This window comes from Oryctolagus cuniculus, chromosome 5 (assembly GCF_964237555.1).
Source record: "Oryctolagus cuniculus chromosome 5, mOryCun1.1, whole genome shotgun sequence".
NCBI lineage: Eukaryota > Metazoa > Chordata > Mammalia > Lagomorpha > Leporidae > Oryctolagus > Oryctolagus cuniculus.
The window spans coordinates 154002819-154015302 of NC_091436.1; the positions used below are offsets into that span (position 1 = coordinate 154002819).

Genomic DNA, 12484 nt, shown 5'->3' on the forward strand with positions numbered 1-12484 from the left:
GGGAAGCATACCTGGCTATCGTAAAAGTTCCCTAAGTCACCAACCAATCAAAGGAAGTTTGCAAGCATCAATTGCCCAACCAGCAACTCGCACACAATCTGAACATTTACCCCTCAGCTCCAACTTCAATCCAAAAGAACCTTCACCCCAAACCTCTTGGGAAGCCCAGGGATTAAACAACAGCTGCCCAGCTCCCTGCTCTGTGCTTTGCAAATAAATACCTACTCTTTCACCACCGGTTGTCAGTGATTAGCTTTCTGCACATCAGGCAAGTAGACCTAGCTTTAGGGGTTCTGTAGCAACTCCTCCAATTAGTTTGGGGTGAGTTGTTCTGTAATAATATCTCTCCTCCCAAAACTGAGATGGATTGCCATAAACAAGAAATGCCTTCAACTGTGTCCACCAAGGCCTCTGGTCACCCACAATGGCCCTCACAAAGGGGCAACCTTATCCCCATTTAGTCTAAGGGCATGAGAGATTCCCCCAGTGGATACCTGGCATAGGAGGTGCACTCAGCTGAGCAGAGTGGTCTTGGTCTTTGGCATATGTGACAACAGAGTGAACTGCTCATGCTTAGGTAGGGCCTTCCATAAACTGAGCAGTACAGCATTAGGCTGTTTATCTACGTTTTCCTTGGGGGTTCTGGCCAGCATAATTTCACCAGCTCTTGTATCCCACAGCCAAAGCACCTACACAGAGATAGATGTGTGCTCTGTCTTTTTGCTTAAAGCAGCCGGTAAGTTTAGCCAGTGTGTATTTTTTTTAATAGTAGTCTTCTGGCTTGCAGAAATTCCTTTCTGTCATCATTAGGTTTCCCAGTAGCCTGCACTTCGGTTTGAATAAGTGCTCTAGCAGCTAAAATAAAACCCCAGGAAAACAGTTTGCTGAACTTCCTTTATTTGCTAATGTGACAGATAGGGTGCTACAGGCTAGAGCTGAGATGATGCTGTCATTCCAAAAGGGGGCCAGACCTTCCACCACACACACAACTGAGTGAGCCACAGAGTCTTAGGAACATGAATGGCATAAAGTGCCAGCTTCATGAACAGAAATGGATTCTTCCATGTAAGAGAGAGAGAGAAGAGAAGTGAGCTGCTTAAGAATGAATGAGGCAACTATAGAGATTATAAAAGAGATCTGTTCGGAAGGGATCAAGTCCACACAGCCATGTGAATGCTCTGAATTCGCTGGCAAAATGCAGCCACTGAAAAGCTTCTGTTTCCCCTTTGTGCTCCATTCCTGAGAACTGTTGTGTCTGAAGACACTAGATTAGCGAATAATTTCACTGCCTCAGGCCAGCTTCCCAAGAAATCCAACTTTTTCTCTCACTGAGTCTCAAAATGTGAAACCTGAGACAGGAGCTCAGCCTGCCGTCCCACCCTCAACTCAAACCCCATCACTAGAACTAAAAAAAAGTCAAATTCATTCGCAAATCTAATTTAGGGTTTATATGAATAACCATTATTTTTTTTCATGGAATAGTTTGACACTTCTTGCTTCCACTTTGCGGGTCCCCCTAGGTACACACTGAGGACAGAGTAAAATGAAATTTAGAAAGTGGAAGGGCTGCAAGTACAGAGTATGATGTAAGTGACTGAGGACAAGATGATTACTTTTTGGCTTCTGCAGAAATGCGCTGTGATCATAATGTGCTTCCTGACTAGATGCAAAAGTGGAGATGCTGGGGATCGAACCCAGGACCTCATGCATGCTAAGCATGCGCTCTACCACTGAGCTACATCCCCCTCATGAAGAAAATAGCCTTTCCAATTTACTTTCATGAAATATAACAGAGACTCACCACCCCCCTTCAGTATTTTTTAGATTGTATTTGTCCTGCCATAACTGTTAGAATTTTCACCACCCCCTCTCTCTCTTGCAGAAACCTATCACCAAAGAACTCAGATTACTCTGCATCTTGCAGACATTTGATAACTGATGAGACCAGAGCGGGCTTGAGAAAATCTCAATTTAAAACACACACACACACACACACACACAAATACAAAACAACATGTTCCCAGGTCCTACCTTTCTGAGTACTTTTCCCTTTTTCTTCGAAAGATATTAGGGACAAAGGATAAAATGCTTTGCTAATGACTTCCTTGAATCACTAGTGACCTGAGCCCAACTCCTTTCCCCATCTCTGCACCCTATTCCTGGGCTCCAGAATCCACGATACATCTTAAGAAACAAGAAGCTGATAGAGGGATTTCTATACAAAAATAAACTTCTTTCAGTCTCTGAGCACCTGGGAGGTTTAGGAAGCAAAGACATTGAACTGCATCCTGCAACCACCGGATCCGCATTTTATTCAGAGACTGCAACTCAAATCCAGAGACTGTGGACCTGCTGCTCTTCATTCTGATTCTTTGTAATGGAAGAGCCAGCGTTAGAAATGCCTCTCTTCTGAGTGTGAAGCTCCATCTCCACTTCAAAGGTGCTTTACTTTCTATAGAGAATGTTGTTCTCCAGACATGAGTGTGAAATTTGAAAATGGATTTGAAATTGAGAAAGTTCCATTCCTGCCTATATAGTTCAGGGAAGTTCTGGGATATGATGCCCTGTGAGTGAAGCTGGAAGGGTGGTTAGGAAAGCTAAGAAGTGAGGGGAGGACCAAGGATCTCAGCTAGATGGAGGCGGGGACATACTCAGGACAGCGACAGTTCGGAGGGAGAGCAGGATGGCTTCACAAGATGACACTTGCAATTCTTATCCCTTTTCCTTGCTAAGAGAGCTTCAAAAAGCAGACTGTATAAATAGTTTATGATCAAGCTAATCATACTTTTTCCATTTCCTTTGCCAGTGACTGTTTCAACAGTGGACTTACGACCATCCGGTAGTTAAGGAGTAATGGATAGTCTGCCTATATGACTTTAGACTTTTTACAAGATAAAAAAGAAATAGGAGAAGAAAGCCAGACATCTTATTCTAGCATTGCTGTTTGATTTTCAAGGAATATGGCCTATGAGAACAGTTTGTAGAGAACCGGATGCAAAGTTATATTACTTTCAAAAGAATTTTAAACAGAGAGAAATAACTTTGTATCTGGAAATCATATAAGAAAGAAAAATACAGTACCATTTCACCAATGAACATACAGGCCTAATCATAAGTTAGCCAATAAAAATTAAAATATTTAAAAACATATCATTGTGGAAAGGGTTATTAAGAGCTACCTGTTTGTTCTTCCCCCCACTCCAAATTCATATATAGAAGCCCTAACCCCTTGTGTGATGGTATGAGAAGATGGCACCTTGGGAAATTAATAGATCATGAGGGTGGAGCCCTTGATGGGGAAAGTGTGGTTGTAAGAGGAAGAAGGCCAGCACCCTGCTTCTCTGCCTTCTGAGGCAACAAGATTTCCATCTGTAAACCAGGAAAATGTCTTCCAACCGAACTTGATCACACTTTTGGGTATAGAAAGTTATCTGATCTTGGATTTCTAGTCTCTAGATCTATGAGAAGTAAATTGTTGTCTAAGCCACCCAGTCTATGACATCCTGTTTTGGTAGCCTAAACTTACCAAAACATTAAAGAATTAATTTAACTTAATCAATACTTTATCCCTAAATATAATAAAGATTTAATTATAAATAGTGTATTATTATAGGATATACAATTAAATAAATTGATCAACATTAATCATTAAATATAAATTTAAGGATTGAAGAAATACATGTGTCAATGAGTATTATAAAATACATTTATCTAATTCAACACTTTAGAAGATTAAAACAAGAAAAAGAATATAATAATTCTAATTCTTTCAGAAAAGTTTTCTTATTACTAACAGGAACATAGAAGTAGTAGTCCTAAGTACCTTTCCAAGTTCTGACATTTTCATAGTTAGCCATGGACTACTCTATGCCCTAGTACCTACTCAGAAGATAAGTGGCAAATCTTACAAAAGACCCAGACAAGAATGCATGGAAACAAGATATTTTTGGGGACATAATTGTATCTTATTGTTTGTTCCAACATGATTCACTTAAAAATTTAAAGCTGGTAAGTGAGGGTCGTGGAAACTTCTTGTCAACATAGAGTAACAAGTACCAGAATTACTACCAACTCTGAATCGACCAAAGCCTCCAAAAAGGCAAGCTATGTGAAGCAATGGTTTTCAAAACTTTGGCCAGTAGGCAATAAAGGATAGTGATCTCAAAAATTACAAACAAGATTACCACAACAATTGTCTTAGCTTACTCTCTTAAGAAATGCTGGCACATGTGTTACAGTTAATTTTGCATGTCAACTAGGCTCAGTTGAAATGCCCAGTTGCTTAGTTGGAAGCCAGTCTAACCATTGTTGTGAATATATTTTTTAGATGTGATTAACTTCTAAATTAGCAGACTTTGGGTAAAGCAAGTTACCTTTCACAAGGTTGGTGGGCCTCACCCAAGCAGTTGAAGGCCTTAAGACAAAGGGAAAAAGAAACAATTCTGCTTACAGACTGCATGTGGACTCAAGACTGCAACATGAACACCTGATGAACCTCCAGCCTGAAGCTCTACAAACTTCAGTAACCACAAGTACTTGAGTCAATTTCTTAAAATAAATCTCAATCTCTCAGAGAGAAACAGACAGGGGGATGGGTGCATGGGGAGATTCTGTTGCTGTGGAAAACCCTGACTCATATAACAGGTATGGCCTGTGAACTCTCTGTGTCTAGATTACCAAGCTGAGTCTTGGGAGACCAAGGCACTAAACGGCCATAAGATAAACTACCAAAGACAGCGGGTTGTACAGAGGGTAGACCCAGGAGATCGACAGAGGCTTCCCTTCCAGTATTCACCACTACACATATGAGGATGCTACCCAAGGCTGGGGGTGGGGGGACAATCTGCAAGAATTAAAATAATAGTACTGAGCACACAGGGCTAAATTCACCAGCAAGACTGTAAAATATATTAGAGAGATATTAGGCAGAGTACTAAGGTCTTGCCTAAGCTGTGGAGAATTTGATGAAAATCACTCTCATTCTGCCTAAAAAGTTTCTATTTACTTTAATTTTTTCTATTAGTAGGGTTTTTTTTCTAAAGTATTAAATGAGGTGAAATTGATTTACAAAAAACTGCATACATCTAAGGCGTATAATTTCATGGATTTGAAGATAGACATACACCCATGAAATCATTATCAGAATCAAAGCAGTAAACATCTCCATCACCTTCCAAAGTTGTCTCTTGCCTCCCCTTTTGTGTGTATGTGTGGTAAGCACACTTAACTTGAGTTCTGTTCTTTGACAAATCTTTCAGTATTATTAACGGTGGGCACACTGTCACCTAATGTACTTGTCAGAATTTCATCACTACAACGTAATACCAGGGACATGAAAAGAGAGCTTATTTAGTTCACAGTTTTGAAGGCTGAAAGTGTAAATAACATGGCACAGACTCTGGCGAAGACCTCATAGCAGGTTGCAAAGCACGTATGGAAGAAGGGTCACGAGATAAGCCAGGAAGCAGAGAATGGATGGGCCCAAACTTAGGCTTTTATAACAACTCCCTCATGAGAAACACCTTGTGAGGGCATACCCTGGTGACCCACTAGACCTCACCTAAATATTTCACGACCTGCCAGTAGCATGACTCTGGGGATCAAACCTTTAATTTATGGACCTTTGGGGGACATTCAACATCCAAACCATAGCACTTAGCAAATCTGAAAAGCAACAACTTAGAAATTCTTAAAAAGGAATCCATGTACTACACAGATTTTGAAAAAATAAGTTTAAATCATTGTTTCTATGTTGTTATATTCTTTGGTAATGAGAGAAAGGTGAGCTCCCTTTAACAAAATTACTGAAAATAATAGATTGGGTTGACCAAATTTATTTAGGAGAGAAAAAGCAGGACCTTACAGAGTGCTGAGAATACTGATGATGTGAGTTGTTTCAAGAAGCAAGAGGGGGAGTTTGTAGTAGATGTATTTTGGAGGCATGTTCATTCCACGCACTAGGCATCCTTATCTTTTCCTAAAAGTTGGCACCAAGACTTGGGTCAAATGACTAGGTTCATACTGTGCCATTATGTCCTGAAGGCAGTCTCAGGTCCTGGGAAGAGTGTTCCCCTGAACTGGAAGTGCCAGGGAGAGATGAAGACCTCTAGGAGCATGGATTGAAGATCCTAATGATTAGACGTTCTCAAGTAAAGATAAGGAAATGGCACATTCCAAGGAGAAGGAAAAGATAAGGTAATAAGCCCTAAGGGAAGAATGACTATCGTTCGTTCAACAATTACAAAAAAGGCCACTGTGGTTGAAGCTCAAAAATTATGAGTCTAGGGACCAGTGTTGTGGCGTAGTGAGTTAGTTAAGCCACCACTGCGATGTCAGCATCCCATCAGGGAGCCGGTTTGAGTCCCGGATGCCCTGTTTCCAATCTAGCTCCCTGTTAACACACCTGGGAAAGCAGCAGGAGATGGCCCAAGAGTTTAGGCCCCTGCACCTCCTGGCTTTGATCTGGCCCAGCCCCTGCAACTGCAACCATCTGAAGGAGTGAACCAGCAATTTCAGTTACCCAGAATGCCACCGTAATTGTGTTCTCCACACTGTTAGGCCACCTTGTCTGGCTTCCCAGGCAAGCCTACCCTCCATTTCCACAGGATATTTCTAACCCTCACTACTCCCCTAAACTTCCTGTGCTGGGCTAGGACCAGCTCTCCTGCACTGAAACCTTGAAGAAAGCCAAAGATGCAGGAGAGATAAAATGGTGACTGGATTAAAATTAAAGCACATGAAGAAATTCCTGGAAGGGTCCCAAGGTGGACCCTCAAGTACTGTGATGCAGCTCCCACCTGGATACTAAACAGCGCTACTTCTTCCTCTCCTATCACTCTCAACATCAAATTACTAACAGACTTGTTATTTTTTCCCATTGTGTTCCACTGGAAGCGTGGGAGTGGATAGGGTGTCATTTAATTAGGCATAAATCATTCTCGAAATGCAGCTGGACTCCCTCTTCTTGGACGCAATCGTAGGACAAATTTACTTCTGAATCGTCCCTTTGGCTTTGTGCTGCTCAGTGAAAACACTTAGACGGGGAAGTTCCCAGGAAGCAGGAGATGTGGCGGTAGATCAGAGAGAAATACACATGAAGCTTAAGAAATGGTTCGATTTAAAGGAAATGATCACTAAAAGAAATGGGAAAGGACCGAAACATTTTACTCAAAAGCTCTAAGCCCAAGGAAACAAATAAAGTGGAGATGCCGGGGCTCGAACCCGGGGCCTCATACATGCGAAGCATGCGCTCTACCACTGAGCTACATCCCCTGATACTGTGAAGTAGCGGGGCGGGATTTCTGGCCTGTTAAAAGCGCGGAGCAGTTTGTGTCGTTATCCGGGTTGGACTAGGGGGCGGCAGGCTGTGAGGACCAAGGGCACCTGAGGGCCCCGTCGGCTTACGCCCACGTGGCCTCCCTCCGGGGCACGCTGGGGAGCAGCAGCACAATTTTAGCATCTCTAGCCCACTTGATACTTCTGTTGTCTAAGTCGAAGCCCAGTCGCAAAGAATCAAGGGAGTTTCTTCAGGACTTAGAAATTGCTTTTCTGCTAGCCGCAGGTTCATAGAAAAATACAACCCAAATTCTTTGCAGCTGAGCAGATGGCACGGGCTGCCGTTTCCACCTACCCCGCTCTGAGAAGAAGCGGACCAGATAGACGAAAATGGGAAAATCCTGGCCCGGTCTTTGTCCCCACAGGCAGCGGCTCGGCCTGCGCAGACCATGTAACCCACCCGACACTGCAGCAGCTCTATGTAAACTTCGGCTTCTCAAAGGCTCCCACGTTTAAGAAGGTGCGCGTGTTTCTGTCTGCCTTGCCCTAACACTCGCGTCAGCCTCTCTTTCCTGTCTTCCGGCTCTGCGTCTGCCTGCCCAGGGCTGAGTGAATGAACCTGGAGGACCTGCTTTAGCTGGGATTTGCACTGGCCGAGCTCCATGGAACGCGGTTCGCAGCCCTCAGATCCGCCTTCAGCAGCCGGGGGCACAACGGTCTTTGTCTCTTGCTTCAGAAGCTGTCCAATAGGGAATAGTCTCTACATAGTTACGGATAATCCATTCAGCTCTTTTCTGGTTGGAACCATGGAGGGTGTGGGAGAGAAGAAGGCTCCTGCGGTGCCAGAAATCCTTAAGAAACAGCGGAGGAACTTCACAAAGCTGAAGATCAAGCACCTGAGACAGAAGTTTGCCCAAAAGACACTTGGAAAGGCAAAGAGGAAACTGATCCATGCAAAAGCTAAGCGCTTTCACGAGGAATACAGGCAGAACTGAAATTCGAATGATGGGGATGGCAGCACAGCCTGGCAACTTCTACGTACCTGCAGAACCCAAGCTGGCATTTGTCATCCGGAGCAGAGGTGTCAGTCACGTGAGACCCAAAGTCTGAAAAGTTTGCAGCTTCTTGGCCTACACCACATCTTCAATGGCAATTTTGTTAAGCTCAACAAAACTTAGATTACCATGCTGAGGATGGTGGAGCCCTATATTGACCGGGGGTGTGGGATTCAGAAGTCAGTAAGTGCGCATGTTTCTAAGCGTGGCTTCAGCAAAATCAATGAGTGACTCGCCTTGCCAGGGAACCGACAGCCCGTTCTCTTGGTGAGCACGATATCACCCGCATGGAAGGTGGGATTTCCTGAGACCTTGGAAAACACTGGGAAGAAGCAAGTGATTTCCTGTGGCATCAAGTTATCTCCCCGAGGTGGGATGAAGAAAAAGACCAACTACGTTGTGGAGAGTGGAGATGCTGGGGACAGGGAAGAACAGAGGAGGTGAACTAAGGTGTCTGCTATGGTATTTTTGTCACCTGGTCAGGTGATTAACAGCAACTACACTCAAACTGAAATACACTGTTGTGTTGGTGACTTTTATTAGCCTGCCTCCACGTTTCCTTAACCATTGTGGCAAACCTTAGTGTGTGATAGAATTAAATCAAACCAGCAGCCCCTGATACAAAACTAGGGTTCAGTTTATTTTGTGTGAAAAATGCTTCATGATTTGTAAGGCTTTTCTCTATCAAAAAAAAAAAAAAAAAAAAAACCCAAAACTTAGTTTTTCACCTTTGAATTGTGCTGTGTGTCAAAATAGGCTTATTCTAACAAAACCTGTTCCATAGGCATTTGGACATAATTTGTAGGTAAGGTAATAAAAGTTCCATTTACCAAAATATAGAAAAATCTGTTCAACAAGAAGATACAACCATTGTAATTATAAATGTATATACATCTAACGTCAGAACACCCAATTTTAGAAAAATAAACATTGTTATGTCTGCAAGAGATAATCTGTAATACAATCATAGTAAGGGACTTCAACACCCCACTTTCATCACTGGGCATATCATTCAGGCAAAAAAAAAAAATCAGTAAAGAAACATTATAGTTAAACTACACTATAGACCAGATGAACCTCATAGACATTTAAAGAACATTCTATCCAACAACTGTAGACTATATATACTCTTTTCATCAGTATGTGGAACGTTCTATAGGACAGACAAAACAAGGCTTAAAGAAGTAAAAACAGGGAGGGGTGTGAGTGGGAGGGAAATTACGGGGGGGGGGCAATGTAATCCATAAACTGTACTTTGGAAATTTATATTTACTAAATAAAAAAAAAGAAAAAAAAGAAGTAAAAACAGCTTTTCCTTGTTAAGCTTCTTATTCGGTGAAGCATTAGGCCTTTTTACTGTAACATTAATTTAAAATATGCTATCTCAAAACTAAAAAAGGAAAGAAAGGGAGAGGCAGAGACGGTGGGAGGGATGGAATGGGAGAGAGGGAGGGAGGAGAATATCATTATATGCTTGGAATTGTATCTGCAAACTATACTGAGTCTGTCAAAAACTGAAACTATATTAAGTTTAAAAAACTATATTAAGTCTGTTAAAAAATAAACATCTTTTTAAAAAAGTCAAAACAATGGAAATCATATCATGCATTTTTCTGACCACAGTGAAAGAAAACTATTAATCAATGAAAAGACTTCCAGAAACCATGCAAATACATGAAGACTGACCAACATACTCCTGAATAAAAGTTTAAGAAATAAAAAGGGAAATGTTAAAGGCTTCAAAACTATTAAAAATATCAATGTACCAGAAATTACGGGATATAACAAAAGCAGTACTAAGAGATAAGTTTATAGTAATAAGTATCTACATCCAAAAATAGAAATATAACAAATAAACAACCTAACAATGCATCACAAGAACAAACCAAACTTTAAGTAGAATGAAAGAAATAAAGATCAGAACAGAAATAAGTGAAACAGAAACTAAAAAAAAAGATCAAGAAGATGAAGATATTTTTTGAAAAGATGAACAAAATTGATAAACCATTAGCAAGACTAAGGGAAAAAAGACTTGAATAAATAAAATCAGTGAGATAAAGAAGTTATTGCAACTGATTCTACAGAAATACAAAAGATCATTAGGAACTACTTATAAACAACTATACTCCAACAAACTGGAAAACAGAAGAAATGGATAAATTTCCAAATTCATATATAACTTACCAAAATTGAACCATGAAGAAATAGAAAACATGAACAGACCAAAAACGAGTAATGAGATTGAATCAGGGAAAAAATAAAAGTGTCCTAACAAAGAAAAGCTCGGAACCAGATGGCTTTACTCTTAAATTCTAACAAACTTTTATGAACTAACACCAATTATTTTCAAACACTCTATGAAGGCCAGCATTGCCTTAATTCCAAAACCACATGTTATGGGTAGAGTAGGACTTGTGTCCCCAAAACTCGAATAGATGTTTAAACTCTGGCATCTTTATAGTGGTAATTGATGAGTTTTTCCAAGACAGGAAAGAGCAATCATTGGTTAAGTACAGCCATATCTGAATTGGAGGCTAAAAGTAACCCCTTACGCCCAACGTGGGGCTCGAACCCACGACCCTGAGATTAAGAGTCTCATGCTCTACCGACTGAGCTAGCCGGGCACCTGTCAGACAAGGCTGATGGACATGAATGGAGACTTGGTCTAACTGTGGTGTGAGGGTGTTGGTGGCACGCCCTTGGAGGGTGGATCTAGTGAGAGGGTTGGTTTAAGTTCTGACTAGCTCGCTCTGTTTACTGGCTCTCCATGTAATTGCTCTTCTGCGCCCACCATGACCTGTCTCCATAGACACGCACTGTGGGGCCAATTATCCAGAACTGTAACCTCCAAACTGTAAGCTAAAATGAACCTTTTCTTTCCCAAGAAGCTCATGTTGGGTACTTTAGTTAAAGTAACAAAAGGCACCATACACCACATCAACAGAATGAAGAAAAAAAATCATATGATCCTCTCAAAGATGCAGAAAAAGCATTCATTAAAATTCAGCATTCATTCATGATGAGAACCTTGAACAAACTAGGCATAGAAGGAACATAACCTGTATAATGTATAATGTATAACATAATAAAGGTCATATACGACAATCCATAGCCAACATCAGATCAAATAGGGAAAAGACGAAAGCATTTCATCTAAGATCTGAAAACCAGACTTGACTGTCCACTCTCACCAGTCTTATTCAATGTAGTACTGGAAGTTTTAGCCAGAACCTTTGTGCAAGAAAAGAAACAAAAGTCATTCAATCAAATTATCCCTGTTTCAGATGACATAATTGTGTATAGAGAGATACTGAAAGATTCCACCATGAGACTGCTGGAACTGATAATCCAATTTAGTAAAATTATAGGATTAAAAAAAAAAAGCAATTGTATTCGTTTAAAAGAAAAAAAAAAAGAGATTGATTTACTTACTGGAAAGACAGAATTACAGCGAGAGGGAGAGAGACAGACAGAAATCTCCCATCTATTCTATTGGTCACAGTAACTGAGGTTGCCAGGCAGAAGCCAGGAGCCTGGAACTCCATCCAGGTCTCCCACATGGGTGCAGGAGCCAGAGCACTTGGGCCATCTTCCGCTGCTTTCCCAGCAAAAACAAACAAACAAGCAAAAAACACCAAAATCAGTAGTAGTATTCTTATGAACCACTAATAAATTCACTGAGGAAGAAATTCTAAGTGCAATCCCATTCTCAATAGCTATCCAAAACACACACACACACACACACACACAAACTTGGAATAAATGTAACCAAGGATGTGAAAGAACTCTGGAATGGAAATTATAAAATGCTAATGAAAGACATTGAATATGATAAACAGATTTTTCACATTCATGGATAAAAATAATGAATAATGTCAAAATATCCATATTCCCCAAAGTGATTTATAGATGCAAGGAAATCCCCATCAAAATACCAGCGACAGTCTTCACGGAACTGGAAAAAGCAACTCCATAATTCATATGGAAACACTGAAAACCCTGTTATAGCCAAGGCAACCTTGAACAAAAAGAATAAAGCCAGAGGCACTATTATCAGCTGATGGCAAATTTTGCTTCATAATCAATCTAGTTTTAATGTACAGCTCTGTTACATGGTCATGTGAATAAACAGATGGGGTAGTTTATTGCATAGC

At 40.9% G+C, this 12484-nt stretch overlaps 1 long non-coding RNA gene and 3 other non-coding genes across 4 annotated transcripts in view; all 4 read right to left on the reverse strand.

Annotated features, from left to right (window-relative positions):
* Positions 1-12484, reverse strand: part of LOC138849830 (uncharacterized) — a 61135-nt gene that overhangs the window by 34466 nt on the left and 14185 nt on the right. The window lies entirely within an intron of this gene.
* On the reverse strand, positions 1674-1745 carry TRNAA-AGC (transfer RNA alanine (anticodon AGC)). Its single transcript has one exon. It is a non-coding gene; the product is annotated as a tRNA-Ala (tRNA).
* On the reverse strand, positions 7201-7272 carry TRNAA-CGC (transfer RNA alanine (anticodon CGC)). The gene has a single exon. It is a non-coding gene; the product is annotated as a tRNA-Ala (tRNA).
* TRNAK-CUU (transfer RNA lysine (anticodon CUU)) lies at positions 10882-10954 on the reverse strand. The gene has a single exon. It is a non-coding gene; the product is annotated as a tRNA-Lys (tRNA).